Genomic DNA, 20,643 nt, shown 5'->3' on the forward strand with positions numbered 1-20,643 from the left:
GAGTTTCAGAACATCATGTTCAACTCAACGACTACATGGACTCATCGTCCCATCAAACCACGAAGTCATCAATTGACTAACAAACCACGATACGTCAATCGTATCACTTGGGGGGATATCACTTAGGGTTTTGGTCTGGCGGTCTACGACACGTGTGTTCAAACACACGATAGAATGTGAGCAAGTCGTGCAATCAGTTGAAGGAATTCACGAGGTAGTGGGTGGAAAATTGACCAAGTCTCCACACATTGAGCAACTGGTTTCAAACACGATCTCCACTTCCCCACTCCTTGATTCCGTCAACTGTCACACTTCTTGGAATCATGGTGTCTACAATTCCAGCAATATAAATAAGTCTCTGAATCATGATTGAAACATCATCAATATCATCAATCTCACGTCTGATCGACAACACGAGATCATCAACTCATCAATTGAGCAACTACTCTCAATTGAGCAATTTCAATCACTCAGAGCTTATCGTATTCAGAATTCACACACCCACAATCTTTGATTACCATTGATTCCACACATTTCTCAGCTTCCCTCCTACAGATCAACCCATCCTCTCTTGTGACCGAATTTACTCTGGAACGGTCATTGTCTTGATTTAGGCCGGAGTACTACAGATTGATCTCTCGAATCTAAAGCACCCCCTTTGCAGTGGTGCATCTGTGTGAGGTTTAACATTTCGCTCGGTTCGAGGAGTCTCCTCCGTACGGTCGTCTCCTCAATTCCTTAAAAACCAGCAAATCGTTTTTCCCAATCTACAGATTGGCGACCACAGGGGAGATCATTCTCTCGGTTGCAATCTCACAATTTCACAAGATGGTTGATCTCATGTCAGGTTCAGTTACGAATCCTAACACAAACCGTGCTAGAACTAGCAACAACAACAATCAGAATATCCCAGAGACAATTCCGACCTCCAATACTGATGGTGGTGACACTACTTCTCCTCACGCCGAAGGTCATCCACTGTCCGGACGACACTCTGAAGAAGTCAGAGGAGATCCACCGCCTACCATTGCTGATCTTATCAAAGCGCAGGAGACTCTTGCAAAGAACCAAACTGACATGGCTGCTACACAGAAGGAGATGTGTAATTATCTCAAAACTCTTACTGAAAATATGTCAGAGAAGACTCAAGAGAAGGGAAAGGAGAAGGATAAATCCTCAGACGACGGTCCTGATGTAATTCCAATCCATACAGTAGAAGACGACGAAGTCCACAAAACTACTGCAGACAACTCATCAGCGAAGGGATCATCGAATTTCATCACTCGCGAGGATCTGGAGCACCTTTTGGAGAACCGTGGAAAACACAAAACATCGCATGTCCATCGTCATCAACCTCCTTATCCTGCCGCTACGTAGAAAACTCCACTCCCCAAAGGTTACGTTTCTCTAACCTTCACCCTATATGATGGAACTGGAAATGCTAGGGAACATGTCTCTCGTTTTCTCGAATCCCTGGGAGAACATGAACACAATCATGTCGTCCGTCTCAAGGAATTCTCAAAATCTCTGAAAGGCAAAGCATACACCTGGTATAACAACATCGCACCAGGGACTATCAACAATTGGGGAGAAATGGTTAACACATTCTACAGGAAATACTTCTTCGTGTCAGAACAAGTCACCCTCTCCGACCTTGGAAGGATGTTTCAGACGGTCAGTGAAAATCCCAATGATTATGTGAAAAGATTCAGAGTCCAAGCCCTGGATTGTCATGACCCAAACGTCACGGAGCAACAACTGGTGGACTTGTGCATCAATGGCATGCTCCCGGTCTACAGGGCCTTGCTAGAAAACCATCGATTCCATACTTTCTCAGAGCTTCACGAAGCTGCGAAGAGGTCGGCAACCACTGCACCCTCTCTTTTGGAAAGAGCAAAATCTACAAAGACCGAAGTTTCAAAAGACACTCGAGGAAGCAAGCGTCTGACCAACAAGCAGTATAACTTGCAACCTTCAAAAAATGCTGTCGCGGAAGGGAGTAAGCGAAAAGCAGAACCACAACACAAGCAGACTTCCTCCACCCCTTCAAAGACACACAAGAAGGAGAATTCGAAAATCCCTCCTCAGCATACGGAAGATCCAGAAGCACCTGATTTTCCCTGTTCAATGGATGAAGTTAATGAACTACTCGATGTCTGGATTCAAGATTGCAATCAAATTGCCTTATGTCAAGAAGGAACCAACTGAATAGGCCATAGAAAATCCTCGGTATTGTCGCTTCCATAGATACATCAACCATCCCACGAGTGATTGAAATTTTTTGAAGCGCATATTCAAAGAAAAGGTCAAATAAGGATAGCTCAACCTGAGGACTGAGGGGGTGCACAAAAACCCCCTCCCAGTCAGAACTTTTACCATCTCCGAACCCCCTGTCAAGGAAACGGTCCAATCTCTGATCGAACATGTCTGCGAGCTGTTGTATCTTTCGAAAGCTCAAAGGAAAGACATGTTTGTTGCACTGAACCACATCGTGTCCGGAAGACGTCCGCTGATCCAAGAGACTACCACCGGACCTTCAGCCACCGACACAGAAATGTATGACTGGGGACTGCTCACCACAGTGCACATTAAAGGAAATGAGTTCAAGAGGGAGTTCATCGATGTTGGTAACACCGTCAACATCATCCCTTTGAAAACTCTCAGAGCTGCTGGTATTACTCGACGGGAAGCCACCCACGCTCCCATAGCAATCAGGGACCACGAAGGAATCTCCAGAAACGCATACGGCTTCATCACTCTCAAAGTTACGGAAAGATCGATCTGCACTGAGGCCAAGTTTTTCATAATCCGGGAAGACCCTGGATACGACATGGTCCTTGGGAGAACTTGGATTCATGCTGAAAGGACAACGATGCCTTCAACACATCCTGTCATCGACAAGGATTCCGAGTCGGAAGACGAAGCAGAGGACGCACCACCGTTTGAGCATCTGGAAGAAGTAAAAACTCTGATGGGACTTACGCAGGAACTTGGAGATAATCCGCACACCTTTGTCAGAAGGTTTCGAGCTCAGGCAAGTCTTATTCCTCCTCTTGCTCCAATATTACCAATGTTCAAATACGCTACTATGGTCCAGGGACTTCTCCCCATGAATAATTTAGCAGTCATCAAAAGCTACGAGTGGGTAACTTCACCTCAGCAATATTACACTCAATGGTTCTTTCGGTCACTCCATCGAGAGGTTTATTGCTGAAGACTTGGCTAAGCATGATCAACACTATGCTGGATACTCTCTTCGCGCGAGTGTCCATACGGGCCACAATCGAGGAATTCCATCAAACAGGGAATTCCGAATCAGCGGAAGATATTCAAGGCACGATCGACCAAGCCTAACAAGTTTCATGAAGGGGACCTGGTTCTCAAAGCAGTTCAGCGCGGTCTTCATTCTACAAGGAACTCCAATTGGGAAGGACCATTCATGGTCGCTGATCCGTGGCCGGAGGTATACAAATTGACCAACACAGATGGCAGAACCCTACCAGTAATTCACGAAAATTGGCTCAAGGCGTTTATCTGAAATTATTGGACATTTAAGGTATTGGGCGTTTGAAGCACTCATGGTGTTGGGATTTAACATTTAGGATTTTCTTTCATTTGTATTTCAATTCCTCCAAAACATTTGCAATACTTGCAATCAGTATTTGAATTCAGCAATTTATCAAAATTCAGTTCATATTTCGTAAAAGAAAATCTCTATCAAATCTACAAGAAAATCCTAACCATCAGTCAATCCAAAACCATCTAAATATCAAAACCCAAGTATAAACCTCACATCTCTCAGAAGTTCAGAAGTTCAAGAGATCAGCAAGAAAAGGCTTTCGCTCATCAGCATCCTTCAAGATTTGCAAAGCCGCCCTCTCCTTGTTCAACTCCTCGGTCAGCTTGGCAATCTTGTCCTCCTTCTCCTTCACACATCTGGAAAGGGTATGTTCTTCTCACATGAATCCTTGATAACGTTTATTTGCTTACGAAGCCATTTCACGTTGAGGCCAAGTCTTTCTGAATTCTCCAAGTTAAACTCCCAATCAAAGAGTATATCTGGAGTCACGGTATTCCTGGGTCTCGTATGCATATCACTCACGACACGCAAGATAACGCCTACTTGCATGTTAAAGCATAAGCACGCCCAGGGTTCCTGTCAACGATCATGTGGCCGAACTTCTTCCATATCGTCTCATACAAGCGTGCATATCCAATGGGAACGCTGAATCCACCGACCAGTTCATGATACGGGAGTGAAGTGTTAAAGGGAGGATCGAAAGCAACCCCTGCAGTTGGATATTCATACACTATTATACGGTTCTCGGTCACTGGAGCTCCACGACAAAGCAACAGTTCCTTCGGTATTCTCCGCTGCTATCTCGGTTTCTTCTATCACTGCAACAACCATCTGGTTTCCATAACATAGCAGCGACCTTCTCATGGCCGAATGCAGGGATGGTTGTCTCTTCATCAATAACTCGGAAGGTTAGAGTTTATCATGGCTCCAGTATCCTCAACTTCGGTATTTAGCACCTAATACGAAGATTACATGAGGTTAGAGTCACGAACCAAAGGAGATTATGAAACACAGTATACCAGCAAGGCAACATCATCAAGGTTCATCATACTACATTCAAGGCACGAGCAAATAACATGAAAGTCATGAAAACACATTTTACGATGAGTCCGTCTGAAGAAACTGAACTCTCCCTGTACTAGGAGACGAACTGGGAAATACAAGGAATCTGAGGATGGGTCATTGCCATTCTCTTCGTATGGATGTCCTCTATGACATGTCAAAATTTCATGACAATCCGATGAACGAGCGAGTAGATGTGGCCAAAATATCAAGTGATGCGCAATCTGAAAAAGTTCTGGAAGTCTCCTGGAAGTTTACTATTTCGCCTTTTTCAGGCTCTGAACGTGCTCAAAACTTAAAAATTTTTGAAAGCTTGGAAATTTTCCGGGCTTGAATTTGCACATGCAGATCATCAAAATCCGACTCCGGACGAAGATTCTACAGCGTTTTACTAAAAGCTGGGTTCTGAATTTTCTGACGACGAAATTCGACTAAGTTTTCATATTTCACATGGGTTCTCATTCATTCATTCACAAGTCACACTTTTATACTTCTATGAAGAATATACAGGATATATACTTACTTGAGGAGTCTCCAAAGTGTCCAAGGGGTTGGAATTGTCCACATCAACGACAAGAGGAACATCACTTCCATCCGGCTCCGAATCTTGGGAATTACCTCCATTCCCCTTCCCAGAGGATGATTGAGTTCCAGAATTCTCCATCTCCATGACGACATCCTCCTGTACACGTCCTTTACAATCAATATTTTCATCATGAAGCACCACATTTGAACATGTGAAGAAATACTTACAGTTTCTTCGTCACTCAAATCAGCGATTGCTTGTTCAGTAGCAGAAAATTGAAGACCTTCAAGACGATGGAGTAAAATTCTGCAACAAAATTAACACATTGGCTTCATGATTCTAATGTTAATAGCAATGAAAGTCACGGTGAGAAATATTGGGAACTCACCAAAGCACCAACTGGGGACTTTACGGTATTAGGTAACAGCTTATAACCTTTATGCCTGCCTTCTCCGCCATGAATAACCGCCTCAGTCTCTGAGAAATCTACACCGATTCGAGGTCGTATATTACGACCGTCCTGTGGTGAAATCCAGTAATATAATCAGAATACAGTTCTTATAATTTCGTGAAGATTATATGAAAAACATACCTGAGAGCATCCTGGAGACGACTTTCGTTTTATCTCAGCCGAAGGAAGATCCTTGAATGGAGGTCTGGGAAATCTTACAAAGCCACGCAAACGCCCAAGTTGCTGATCCCAGAATTCTACATAACCTGGGGTTACATAGGCGAATCTATCAGAACCAGGAAACCAGTAGCTACTCCCTTCCACGTGAGTATGATCCAAATGAGTCCTGAGTTGCTCAACTGATGGCTTCCTTCTCCGTATGGTTGGAACACACTGATCCATACCCATTTGTCGAGCTGCTCTATCAATGTTATACTCCTCCACTGAAAGCTCTCCAAACGTGACTGATAGCAAATGACCAGGAGTGCAACTCAACATGAAAGATCTTTCGCCATCACTCAGATGCGCACCAGACGTCAAACTCGTGCCTTCTCCAGTATTGAAAGTCATCGGCTGAGAAACATAATCAGGGACTGACACCCACGGGCGAAAATTGAACTCAGATTCTTCATCTAACACATCAATAAAACGTATTTTAGAACGAGGCTGCTTGGTGGACCAACGCATGATCCTAGCATTATCTTTCTCAGGGAAAGTATGGCGCGCATCAGTATTCGGTCCTTGCAGAACATTACGTGGAGTAGGTGCATAATTCTTAAAATGCTCCCACATCAAAGCTTGAAGAAACATCGTGTTGGCATAACACTCAATCTTCATAGAGCCGTTCGACACACTGGAGTCTATAATCAAGGAGTCCAGGTTGTAATACAAGGAGCCTAAGAATAAACTACCTATCGGAAGTTGCTCACCTTGAGCCATCTTAATAGCAAAGGGAATCACAAAAGGCTTCAACAAGTTTCCACTGTCTTCAAAAACGTCTCTGGACAACCATAAACATAAGAAGCAGCAATGGGTAACATACCGTCGATGGGTTTATCAGAAACCTCGTCTTTGGGCCACCAGTGTGTCAACCAGGAAGCATAGCATCCTTTACTACCAGCCTTATTCGCTTTCTCCATTGCAGCTGTCAAGACATGAGAAACGGCGGTCTCCTCATCTGAAAGATCCCCAGGAAGATTGCCCGTGATCGGGAGATGCATCAGAGCCGCCACGTCTTCCAAGGTAATGGTAAACTCTCCCCATCTACATATGAAAGTGTGAGTGGGAATGCACCAGCGAGCAAACAGAGCCACAATACCACTTGCGTCATGATAAATGAACAACTCTCCAGAAGCTTGAATAGCTCTCGTCACCTGCGCCTGGTCGAGCATAGTCCTCACATGAGGAAAACCCAACATATGCCTCGCCCAGCCGGCAAATTTCTCCAAAGGTCGTCGAGAAAGCTTAAACTCTATGATTGATGAGGCGAAGACCCCTCGTTCAAGACAAAATCGAATCACTGTCTTAGGAGTCACCAATTTCTTCTGAGTAACAGTTCTGGGATTTATCAAAAGACGATACACTGGGGATTTCAAATGTTGCTCAGCTCCTGGATATCTTTTTCAAAGAATGCATCATCTATGTTCGGGACATTCTTAATCCCAGGGATTTCGTCTTCGTCTCCCCCAACGGAAGTTTCATCCATGCATGTCTCATCTCTGGAGATACCATCATCAACGCACATCTCTTCCCTCGAGGCGTCGTCAGCTTGGGAATTGGACATCTTTGCTAAGTAGCTGAAAAGGTTCACACTACATTCTACTTCAGTATGCCGTCCAGATATAAATCAAGGAAATACAAAAAAATGGTAACTCTTAACTCTTACCTTTTATACTTCCACTAACAATAGTGATAGTAATGCTAGAGTTAACACCCAAAATCGTTCGTCTCTTCGAAAACTGCAAAAACGAACGAAACTTTATTTAATTTCCGAAACTGATTTTTCATGAAATCACGGACACAATTTTCATAATGTGAACATTCACACAACTGACCTATGAAGTTTAAACAATAAAATATTTCATCATAAATATATTGTCTATCTTCGAAGGTTCCTCAAAACCCACGTTTCTGATTTTTCGAAAAAACACAATTAATGCAACTTGCATACATAAATTCTCAAGGATTTTATTAATAAAACAAACATCATGCAAATAAAATATCATCATATTTTGCACAATATATGTCACGGCTCATATATATAAAATATTTTTCCTTCGTATCGTCGTTATTTGTCTTTAAAACGAAGGTTTATTTCAAAAAATATTGTGAAAGCTCACATCTCATACATATGATAAAGTTTTGTATTTACATGAAAGCTCATAAGCAAAATTTTATCACTGGACACAAGTTCATCATACATATTTTCCTTCGTGTCATCATTATTTGTCTTTAAAACGAAGGATTTTCCAATTTCATGAAAATTCACTTCTTTTATGATAAACCTTGGTACACATGAAAGCTCATAACTAAGTTTTATCACTGGACCTAGGTTATACTAAAAAAAATCTCTCCTAAATCAGGGATTATAGTTAGTTTCAAAACTAACGATCGAACGAACATACGTTTTCAAAAACGAGGGTTTTTCATAAAACTCACACCAATATACACATGTATATGATTCAAATGATCACTTCATGAATTCATGTAAACAACAGAAAAAAAAATCGCTCACCTGGTCGGCCCGGCCGGAATCGGCGCCGGTCGTGGCGTCGGAGGTCCGGCAAACTACTGCTGGCGTGATGAAGTGAAGAGTGATCAAGGTGTGGTCGTGTGTGGGAGAAATAAAAAAAAAGGATTAATCCTTTTATATCAATTTTATTTCCAAAACCTAATTTCTAAGGATTTCCTTATTGGGCCCGACCCGCGAATCCTAACCGACCACGGACTCGTCGTCCAAACCAGCGGTTCAACACCAATTTATGCTCATCAAATGACGCTCCAATCATGACATTGAAGCTTTCATCAAGTCGTAGTTTTCTCATGCTCTCTAAATCCGGTAACGTCTCAACTTATGACTAAGTTCAATTACTGGTATTATTGTTTATGGATGGAAAATAACCATTTAATGCTGACTGAGGAACACAGCTTTCCTCAGTAAGCAGAGGACTTAATGTAGATGGTGGATTTTCGACAAAGGCTAAAATCGTAAACTCATAATTATACGAAGCTCTGATTCAGCAATCAGACGTGAGTATCGAGAACAGCTCTCTCATCGAATTCTCAACGGAGAGTACTTCCTCTCAGAGTACATGTAGATATGTAGTCTCACGACTCGACAACGACATATCTCATGAATACTGAACACTTTCAGTAATTATTTTTATATATTATCACGAGATGGACGGCTCCTAGACAGCTTGCTCTGCTAGTATAGAGCGATAACGTCTTCAGGAACAAACAACAAGTTTACCCTGACTATATAAAGGATATGACTTACCGACAAGCTCATATCGGGATAATTAATGCTCCTAGACAGCTTGCCCTGCTAGTATAGACCCACAAGGTTAATTATTCCTAATTGCTCCTATTCCATGGTCGAATCCACGACTGGTCCCATGGAATGGCAATAACGATTGTTCTGATTCTAAGATCGAATCCACGGCTTGATCTCATAGAATATCAATAACTATATTATCTCATTACTCCGATTTCATGATCGAATCCACAGCTGGTCTCATAAATGGTAATAGATAAACCTTAATTACTCCGATTCTACGGTCGAATCTACGATCCCATGGAATGGTAATGCTCACTTTATTATTCTGGATTTGTAGTCGAATCCTCAGCTGATCCTATGAATTAATAATAAACATCTTATTCCTCAGTTTTGTGAATTATTCTCCACTGAATTCCACAATTAGTAATAAATAATCAGCAACCAGGCGTCTGAGCTACCTCTAAGTAAGCCCCGATTCAAATAGTGAAGGTGTACTCAACGATGATACACTAACAGTCACCGCACAAACGAGTATTTCAAAAATACAACGAAACGATGAATCTATGCAAAATAGAGAAGAAAATAATAAATAATTAAAAATATTGACCAGGGTGCTGGGAGCACGGACACACGACCGACCGACCATGTCGTGGTCAATCCCACGCCAATTTTATATTTTAATGCATTTTTATTATTTTCCATTATTTGATGAAAATTCTCTCATTTTATCAAATCTCCTTCGTCTTGAGGAAACTCCTCGGTTTCATGGTACTTCCATAAATCCATAAAAAATAATATAAAATTAAGGAAAGGAGTGTGGGGCGTGACCATTGGCCAACCGCCCATGCCTTGGTCCCATCTGGCCCCACACCCACGGTTCCTTATTATTTTATTATTATTATTATTATTTCTCTAATTTCATGAAAAAACTCCTTGATTTCATGGTATTTTTGCACAAATCATCAAATAATAATAAAATAAATTATGAAAACTTGTGGGACCGGGCCTTGGCCGTCCGGCCATGCCCTAGCCGGTCCCACATGCCCCTTTGTTTTATTATTTTATTATTAGTTTTCCTTGAATTCATCAAATTTCTTGATTTCATGGTATTTCTCTCAAATTAGGAAAAATTCCCCCAAATAATCAAAATACCTAAAAATATTAAAAATTAGGAAAACTCGTGGGACCGAGCCCTAGCCGGCCGGCCATGCCTTCCACTGTCCCACACGCCCTTGTTTTTTTTATTATTTTAATATTTTTTGCTTCCTTGAACTCATGAAAACTCCTTCAAACACACGATGGAATGTGAGCAAGTCGTGCAATCAGTTGAAGGAATTCACGAGGTAGTGGGTGGAAAATCGACCAAGTCTCCATACGTTGAGCAACTGGTTTCAAACACGATCTCCACTTCCCCACTCCTTGATTCCGTCAACTGTCACACTTCATGGAATCATGGTGTCTACAATTCCAGCAATATAAATAAGTCTCTGAATCATGATTCAAACATCATCAGTATCATCAATCTCACGTCTGATCGACAACACGAGATCATCAACTCATCAATTGAGCAACTACTCTCAATTGAGTAATTTCAATCACTCAGAGCTTATCGTATTCGGAATTCACACACCCACAATCTTTGATTACCATTGATTCCACACATTTCTCAGCTTCCCTCTTACAGATCAACCCATCCTCTCTTGTGACTGAATTTACTCTGGAACGGTCATTGTCTTGATTTAGGCCGGAGTACTACAGATTGATCTCTCGAATCTAAAGCACCCCCTTTGCAGCGGTGCATCTGTGTGAGGTTTAACATTTTGCTCGTTTCTAGGAGTCTCCTCCGTACGGTCGTCTCCTCAATTCCTTAAAAACCAGCAAATCGTTTTTCCCCATCTATAAGATTATAGACATCAACTACTTATCAAACTTCAAAATTGTAGACAAGGAGCTAGACTTGTTGAAGAGTTTGTAGCTGAATTTTAAAATTTAGTTGCACGTAACCAATTGAATAAAACTGAAGAACATTTAGTTGCACGTTTTATAGAGCATTTAAACAGACTTATTCAGCAAGGAATGACTCAATCCGTATACACGATGGTTCAGGATATTCAACAAGCTATCAAGATAGAGAGGCGTATGCTTAACAATTCCAGTCAATTTTCACCACGACAAAATCGTTACCAAAGTTATAACAGGGATGCAAAACCATATAACTCTTCTTATGGTAACCAAGAAGATAATTATTATCTCCAAGAAAGGAGTAATAGTGGACCCATTCAACAACCACAGGCAACCAATTCTACTTCCAACCAAACACCTCTTCCTGCAGACAATTCTCCACTAATGAATAATCCATCTGCTAATCCACCTCAGGTTTCACAACAAATAGATGTTATTCCAAATACTAGAGGTAATAATATCAACAACAATTTCCTCCATTACCTAAACCTCCTAATCCTTATTCCAGGTTTAGAGGACAAAAGTGTAATAAATGCAACCAAACTGGCCATACTTCTAGTGATTGCCGAAAGTTTCATTCTTATATTAATGAAACTCAAGAAGAAACACAAGAAGATGATGCACTGGAGGATGATGAACTTAATTATGTACATGAGCATGAGTCTTATGATGCAGATTTTCTTGGCGTAATTCGACCAACATTAATAACAGAACCATGTCTTACACAAAGACATAATACTTTCAGGTCTCATTGCGTCATTGAAGAGAAGTTTTGTTTCATGATCATTGTGTTAGAGCATATCTCCGTTGAACCCACCAAGCGTTGGTATGTCAAGTTTGGTTGTCATATTTTAGTGAGTCAAAAGTCATTTAAGAGTCGCTTGATTATGTACTAGAGTCAACTTCGTATAGGTTAGATTGAAAGTATTAGGATATGAGACATTACAAGTATTGCGAAGACTTGAAGAAGTGAAGAAGTAAGGAGCTACAACGACAACATCATCCTTCCACTTGAGGTTAGTGATATTTGACTTGAAATTTTTCATTCCCTAAACGTATCTTTCAAGTCGTGCATATTGAAAACAAAACTGTGAAGCATGAATGAATTATACTCTAGTTAGACATAGTATTAAGGAACACAATACGAGGTTTATTGCTTAACCATTAAACTTTGTAGATAAGACATCGAAATAATCATTTTAATGCTATTGTGATTATGTATGGGGTATAAGGTGAAGATTTTATCCTAGGAAACAATTTTTTACATTTGTTTTAAGGAAGTAAATTTATGAACTTGTTTTGTTAATCGAAAGAGAAATCGCCAGGCATTATTGGTATTGTTATTCATTGCATATCTTTTGAACTACCAATATGTGTGATTAGTATAACCGCTCATGACTTGTTTATGCTCTTGGTAAAACTATTCACAAAGGCCTGACTTTTGTATTGGTATGACTTTTATTAGTGAAACCGATCTTAAGTAATCACCTGAGATGGTATGATCGATTTTGTATTATTGGTATGACCTACTCTGGGTAAAGGAGAACCGATCCTAGTAAGAGGTGCAACCTATCACAAAGGGGAATCGATCCTTGTATGAGGTGCAGTAAGTTTTTAGCAGAAAGGGGAACCGATCCTATGGACATGTGCAACACATTTTTAGGAAAAGGGGAACCGATCCTATGAACATGTGCATCAAATACAAGTTAGATACCATATATATGTGGGGAACCGATCCTAGTACCTAGTCAACCGGATTTTGGAAAGCTAGTGTGACTATGCACAATACTCACATGGAGGAAGAACCGGAATTTGTTTTGGTAGAACCGTGAAACCCATTATTTGTGATTGAGTGTTCTTGATCAATCACATAGTTCTTGAAAGTCAGATGAACCAATTCTAAACTTGTTTGGAAGTGTGGCAAATCGGTTTCAAGATTGTAAGTATGAAAGAAGACTTACAAAGTAAGGATGTCGACATACTTTGAACATGTGCAGTAACGCTTATCTTTAATTGTTCAAAGTTATTCCTTAATATCTAAAGGAAGAAAATCCCATATCGAATAAAATAAATTGAGAACCTTTTATTTAAGGTTTTTAATTTTATTTTTGGAAAATGATAATTAGTATTGTGCATTTACTAGTTGGAGATTTTCTACGAGAATTTCGGTCATTATTTTGGACAAAGCATTTACAGGAATTATGGAAACCAAATATGGAATATATTTCATATCTTGAGAATATTTTCGGTTTTTGAAATTCCTTGGTGTCTGAACTTCCTTGGTCTATAAATATGAAAGTTCGCATTTCGAGCAAACTGATCCTCGTACAGCAAGAACTATCTCAGTTGTGCTGCTACTGGTGAAGCCGCCTATTCGGAGAGGAGAGTAACCTAATTAGGCGAAATCTCTTACGGCCGCTCAGTTTAAAGTCTTTTTTGGGATTGAGAAGCTCTATTAGTACCGTTGGTGGGAAACTAGATAATTGTGGTTTATCTTTTGTTTTCGATTGATTTGATTAACTAACGGTGGTTGAACTTTGATTGCACCTAGTTTGTTTATGCTTGAGAATATTCTCTTCTGATATAAGATTCACTCAAACTAGATCGAAGTTTCGACGGGGATCTTTAGACTGTTTGTAGAACTAAAGACGTTTTGTGATAATCCATTGTTAACAGACTCCGTTCTGTGCGTGATTGATCACAAGAGATTCAAGTTGATTGTGTGCAGGTGTTTATTTAAGATCTAAGAAGATTTGAAGACAAAGAAGACTTTGAAGATTTCTGATTTGGGATTCATAATCTTTGGTGTGCACAATACTTGTTTCGGTAAAAGAGGATCCAACTATAATCGGTTTATCCTTGTGGTATATTAGATTGATTAGTTGTGTAGATCGACATCAATACAATTCTTTGTGATTAAAAGTATTGATTGCAAAATATTAACAATTACTTCGATAGTTGATAATAAGATAGATCTATGAACCTGACGAAGGAGTTTATTGAGATAAACAGAAGAGCCTTTGTCGAACTCGTATCACTTGGTTGAAAAGAGTTGGCACCAAACAGATTTGTTGTTCCTTTACTGTTTGGAATACGAACCAAAGCAATTATTCCAAGTACGTGACTTATTATAGGTCGGAGGCGTGGGAATTCATACGGAACTAGGTGAACTATAGGTTTAGTTGCTTGGTCTCAACTATACGAAGCTGGTTTGATTTTGTATAGCGGCTTAGTCCTGAGAGGATTGAATTCTGGACAAGGTCCCGGAGTTTTTCTGCATTTGCGATTTCCTTGTTAACAAAATCTTGTTGTGTCATTTACTTTTATTTTCCGCAATTATAATTGTTGTTATTATAATTTAAAGTAAATTACACAAACGTTAATTCCTATTTACTTGATAAGCAATCCTATTGTGTTTGTTTAAGACCGAACCTTTTATCAAGTAAACATACTTCGTTGTTGTATTGTCTCGTATCGATAGACGATCAAACGAAGTGTGAACCTATTTGTTGTATTGTCTCGACTCAGTCCATAGACAATCACTTTTGGAGAAAGGACTTATAGGTGGAAAAGTTTTAGATTGAGGTATATTTTGGTACCCTCGTCTTTTCAATTGGTATCAGAGCAGCCAAACACGAAAAGATCTAACAATCTGTGTTTGGTGCGATCCAACCTATAAGAATGAATCTAATGAGTTTCAGTTAACGTAAGTCAAGATGAAAAATTTGTACTTGAAGATAACATCTTCTGTGAATCTATTGAACAGGCTGGCCCCTATAATGTAGAGTATGGTGATTGGCAAACTTTCCTACAAAAGTAACTTGATGAGATTTCTGAAGATGGTGATTCAGAAATTGATCAAGATATTGAAGATGATCTATCTGAATTTTCCTCATTACTAGGAGCCGTCTCCACAAAAAAATGTCTTCCTCAGATGTAATTAGACTCCTTGCTCCTCTAAGCAGAGAAAATAAGAAACTAAGAAAAATATTTTATGGCTTCTTCTATGGATATCAGAATTCTAGATATCTACTTAAAGACTACAAAGAAAGTCTACACTCAAAAACTCTTGAGTTTGAGAATCTCAACAGGAAACATTACTTGTTGAATAAGAATCTTATTGAGTTAGAAGCAAAGATTAATTCTCAACAATCAACGAGTAACGAACAACATGATTCGGATTTATTCATAAAAAATCCTCTTGAGGATCAACTAGCTGAAGCTCCTGAAAGAATCAAGGTCTTAGAAGAGTAAGCTGTATGGCTAAGAAGACTCAATGATAGCACAATCAATTTATCTTTCATGTTGGATGCAGGAAGAAGTCATGGCGACAAACTGGATTAGGATATGATGGAATTGATACGTTTTCAATCAACAAGGAAGTAAAATTCGTAAAGGCTGTTAGCTCATACACTCCAGAAAATCCACCTGAACAAGCTTGTACGCCTGAGACACCTAAGTGCTCAATTGAGATTCCAATGGAAACCATCTTCAGAAGCAGTCAGAAGAAGACTCCAACCAAGGATCAACATAGTAGCCGAACATCTCATAAATGTAAAACTAAAAACTTTATTCCTTTCAATAAGCATTGCTATTATTGTAGAGATAAAGGTCATATGCAAAGGGATTGTAAAATTCGAAAGATTCAAAACGCTCTATCATTTATATCTAAAGAATTGAACAATGTCATATCCAAAAACATCTCAGATCATCACTGTCCTGTGAGACAAACGAATTTCTAAAAAAATTCAAAATCATATCCTAAAAGAAACATTTCTAAAAGGAAAAATAATAGAAAAGGTAATACTTTTATCAAAGGGGATATGAGATCTGATGTTTCAAGATGGAAAGATGCAATGTCACTAGAAATGAAGAACCTTCATTCAAAATCCACCTACAAGTTGATACCAAAATCCGAGAAGGTATCCAAAAGGAAGTTATATAAAACAGATTCTAAGAAAAACAATCCGGTTTTAATCTTAGACAAAGATGACTATGAATGTCTAGTGCTTAGGCTCAAAAGGATCTAAAGATAGCCAGTGATATCAATGTGAAAGCATCTTTCGATGATTTGCCAAACTGTAGAAAAACAAAAGGGAAGTTAACCTTAACTCTATGACATGTATTAAAGTTTATGGGAAGACATATTAAATGAAGTCTTGAAGGCTTACAAATCATTTACAAAGAGGATACCAACAATCGAATCACCATTTTCTTTGACCTTTTGGATAGAAGTTGTATTACCCAAAAAGCTCAAATTTCTTACAACCAGCAGATAACTCTGAAATGAATGTTGAAGTTATCTTTAGAAGCTTGGAAGAAGTTGATCTCAAACAAGAAAAAGCACTGAAACAACTAAAAAATATCAGTGAAACATGAGGAAAAAAGATCAACAAACTGTTGAACCAAAGAAATTTCAGTTAAGAGTTCTGGATCTACCTCGTACCCCTGAGTACAAGATGGGAAAACTAGCAGCGTCATGGGAAGGTCCCTACATCATCTCTTAAAATATGGGAAAAGGGTCTCACAGACTAAAAAACCATTAAGGTGGGGAATTGAGTTACCCATATAATGTCTCTCACTTGAAGAAATATTACCGGTGAATCCATGAGCTCTACGAACTAATATCTGCACCGGAATTTATATTTGAAAGACATACTAACTTTTAAGTCTATTGACATTTGTTATCTGGTATTTATTATCCTTATATGTTATGTGGATCTATTATCTGTAATATTTTATCTTTACATGTTATATATTATTTTTTAGCTGTGAGAGAGAACCATTAAGTTTCGAACATCTAGTATAGCTCTATAAACCATACCAAACTTTTGATCAATTGTAAGCTTTTAAGATGGGTATTATTAACTCTATTTATTATCCTATTATTATTGTTAAGGTATTATTTTTAAAAACTCGAAAGCTCTCCTTTCAAATAGTAGGTCATAAGGTAAATAATTGGTCGCATGTGTCAAAAATGATTGACCGAAGATTAAATCTATGTTAACTAAAGAGCAAAACACCCATCCTGGTGAGAGAGTAAGCTGAAACTAAAACATATCTAAAAGATCCAGGTAACCTCGAAATACAACACATGATTGTACCCTGGCCAGGTAACCTCGAAATAAGAACTGTCACAACCCGAGTAAGTCAGCTGAGGTCCCTGGTGGAGAGGTAATATATGTACCCAAAAAAAATTACAATGATAAGAGAGACGATACGAGGAAAAAAAATGTGACATTCACATCCAAACTGAATCTTTACCAAGAATGAATAATATAGTAACCTAATAAACATGTAATAAAATTACCAAAAACATGTTGTGTATTACCTGAATAAGTCAAAGACTTGACTACTTGAAGGAATGAGAGATTGCAGTGGGCGCCAAAATACATGAAATTCTAGGTCCATGTAATGTTATACCTAGGTACTTTATTTTTCACTAGCGGTAGTTTCTTTACTGCATAAGTTGATTCTTTCATATTTTTCTATGTGAATGGTCGCTCGTGCTTTAGGCGATGCCTCTAGCCTACATACTACCAGTTTTCTGGCTCAGTTTTAAGTTTTCTTATTGCCGTTTTTTATTTTATTACTCTTGTTGGTAGGTCCGGATTTTACGATAGGCTTCACATTGGTACTTATCTATTATTCTTCGTATATTCATCTGAACCATCGACTTCCTATCTTTTTTCCTTCTATTGTTACGAATTTTCCTTGCCCCTGATAGGTAATTGTTGGTACCTGCAAATTACTTCCAGGTAAAAAAAATGCACCGTTGTGGCACTTTCTCTTAGGTTCGAAAATCAAAATCGAACAGGACAAGCCTAAACCACGATAGTAGTCGTTCCGCCTGCTTCGGTCAAGATGGAGAGGAAGATGGGTTGATCTTAGGGGATGGAAGCAGAAAAGTTTGAGAAATTGACAATGGTATTGAATTGTGTGTGTTGGGTATTGAAAAACTAGGAAGAATACAGAGTTTTGGTATCAAAGCTTTTTCTGTCTTCTGAATAGGTTGAGCAACCTATTTATAATAGTTTAGAATACGTAATGTCAATTTCATAAATAGTGGAAGTCGCGAGTTATGGAGAGATGGAGAGATGGGATAGTGCGAGATAGTTTAGGAAAGTTTCTGGAAATCCCTTTTATATTGCGCCCACTATCTCTCCTAACTATCGTGACCTTACCACTACTCTAACTCTTCACATGGCGTGTTTCCACGCCACATGTTGTCGTAGACCACCAGACCAATACTCCATGCAGAAACTCCCATGTGACGTATTTTGATGTTTCTTAGGTGTTTTTAATGGATCATAGATCTCATATTACTTAGGATAAATCGTAGCCATTGATACGCCATACGGGCGTATTAGACTGAAGTTGTTGTGAAAACAACTTAGCCAGAGCCATCCATGGAATTAGGGCATTCTCGTGCTTTTTCGTGGCATAACATAATAGCTTGGTGTGTTGGAGGCTAGCTAATACGCTACAATTTAGCGTAGTATGCTAGGGACATAAAAGTGGCATGGTTCCGCACGTGTTTTATGCCATCACTAAAATGGGGAGAAATATTCCATGCCATAATCTGTGTGTGGGATAATGGAATATTGAATTACCGCGTGGCCATTGATTGGCCTATTTTATGTAGATAAAATAGAAAATGAGGTAGTGGCCTAAGAATAATGCACATTAACGCCTGATCTAGTAAGTCACAGTTTCTGTAGTTTTGGCCGCAACTTCCAAAGACCAAAATAACTCATGGGATCGTGTCATGGCTTTGGCCCAAGTTTCCATGGCTGATAATGGCGCGCGCAACCACTCCATGACCTTGGACAAAGTTTACAAGGCCGAGAGTGACGCGCAGGACCTTGTCATGGCCTTGGCCAAAGCTGCCATGGGACATGGTCGATAATGGCGCGCGGGACCTTTCCATAGCCTTGGCCAAAGCTGCCATGGGAAATGTGTTAGAGCATAGCTCGGTCGACCTCGCATGCGTTGCTATCTCAAGCATGTTTGTCAATGTTAGTGATCAAAACTATAAGTCTTGATTTCTAGCCTACATATCTAAGTCTAGGACTAGGATAGAAAAGTGTAGTTGAGCTCAAGGACTTCATGGAGATTCATAATACAATGACGAAGATCTACTCAAGGAACCGTGTAACTTCATCAACAAAAAGGTATGTAGAGATTTGAACTTATCTATCACTCAAAACTCTATCTCTTCTATCTCCTACTTCTTATGAGACAAAAGTCGTATGCTATATAGAATAGATCATACACATTTGATATTTCGATCCGAGTATATCTTGCCTATCTATATCTCGAAATCATGTGTTGGTAAAGCGTTTCCCTTTGATCAAGTTTATCTTCACCTAGTGACGAAAGTCATGAAAAGTTTCAATTACTTTGAGAATTGCTCTGACGCGAAACGGTCTGTGAATAACGGCTATATAACGTCCTCTGAGAATGTCTCAATGATTCGAATGAGAGTTTAGATTATATAACCATGTATTCCTTAATCCGAAGCTTTCGAACTTTGTTGATTGAGAGAAACTGGAGGAATTGGCTTTTCCAAGTCCGCGAAACCAGTCCAAGAACTCATTCCGCGAACTGACGGAAGTTCTTGTACCGAGAATTTCTGCTGGTATTTTCCAAAAACTCGTTTGCGTGTAAGTCCGCAAACTCAGTCTGCGAACTGGCGAAAGTCTCTTTGCCGAGATTTTCTGCTGAGTTTGGAAAACTCCACCGGTTGTATTAAGTCCGCAAACTTGTTTGTGAGCTTAAGAGGTAATGATCTAAACATGTGCTCTGAACATGAAACTTAAATTACTAAGGAATGCTTTATGCAAACCGTGGCTATAAAGTTCATGAGCCGATTCAATCGAATAGAATCATCTTTGTTTCAATTGTGCCTTGTGTAGTTACATAAGATCTCATAACAATTGAACAACTCTCTAACTAGTTCATTTGAGACGATTAAACTAGTTATGGTTAAGAAGAACAAGGTTAATATGAAATTCTCATATGGTTAACCTTTTGGGTTACTATGTTGAACCAACATACACGTACACGTTTGGGCATGGTTTTCATAAACCTAGTAAACGTCTGCCCAAGTGTGTGTGACAAGCTAAGTTTTTGATCTAACGGTTGAGAAATATTAGCTTGAATCTAAATTAGGTTTTCATCTAACGGTGAATATTGATTGCTTTGTAACTAAGACAAAACCCTGATTTGAAGACTATATAAAGGAGACATCTAGCATTGTGCACAACTAATCCCCACACGTCTGTGTGATACTAGTGCGCTCGCTAGAGTCGATTCTCCTTTAACCTTTGGTTTTCTTCTCTAAAACCAGGTTAACGACTTAAAGACTTCATTGGGATTGTGAATCCAGACCGATATTAATATTATCGTAGTTGTGTGATCTGATCTTGCATCTTCTATCGTACAGTACAATCTTTGATTGGCTTGAGATCGTGAGAGTTCTCCGATAGGCAAGATAAAGAAGTCACAAACATCTTCGTCTCACTGTTTGTGATTCCTCGACAAACCGCATGTGTAGTCAG

Source organism: Papaver somniferum, chromosome 9 (genome assembly GCF_003573695.1).
Source record: "Papaver somniferum cultivar HN1 chromosome 9, ASM357369v1, whole genome shotgun sequence".
In the NCBI taxonomy this organism is placed as follows: domain Eukaryota; kingdom Viridiplantae; phylum Streptophyta; class Magnoliopsida; order Ranunculales; family Papaveraceae; genus Papaver; species Papaver somniferum.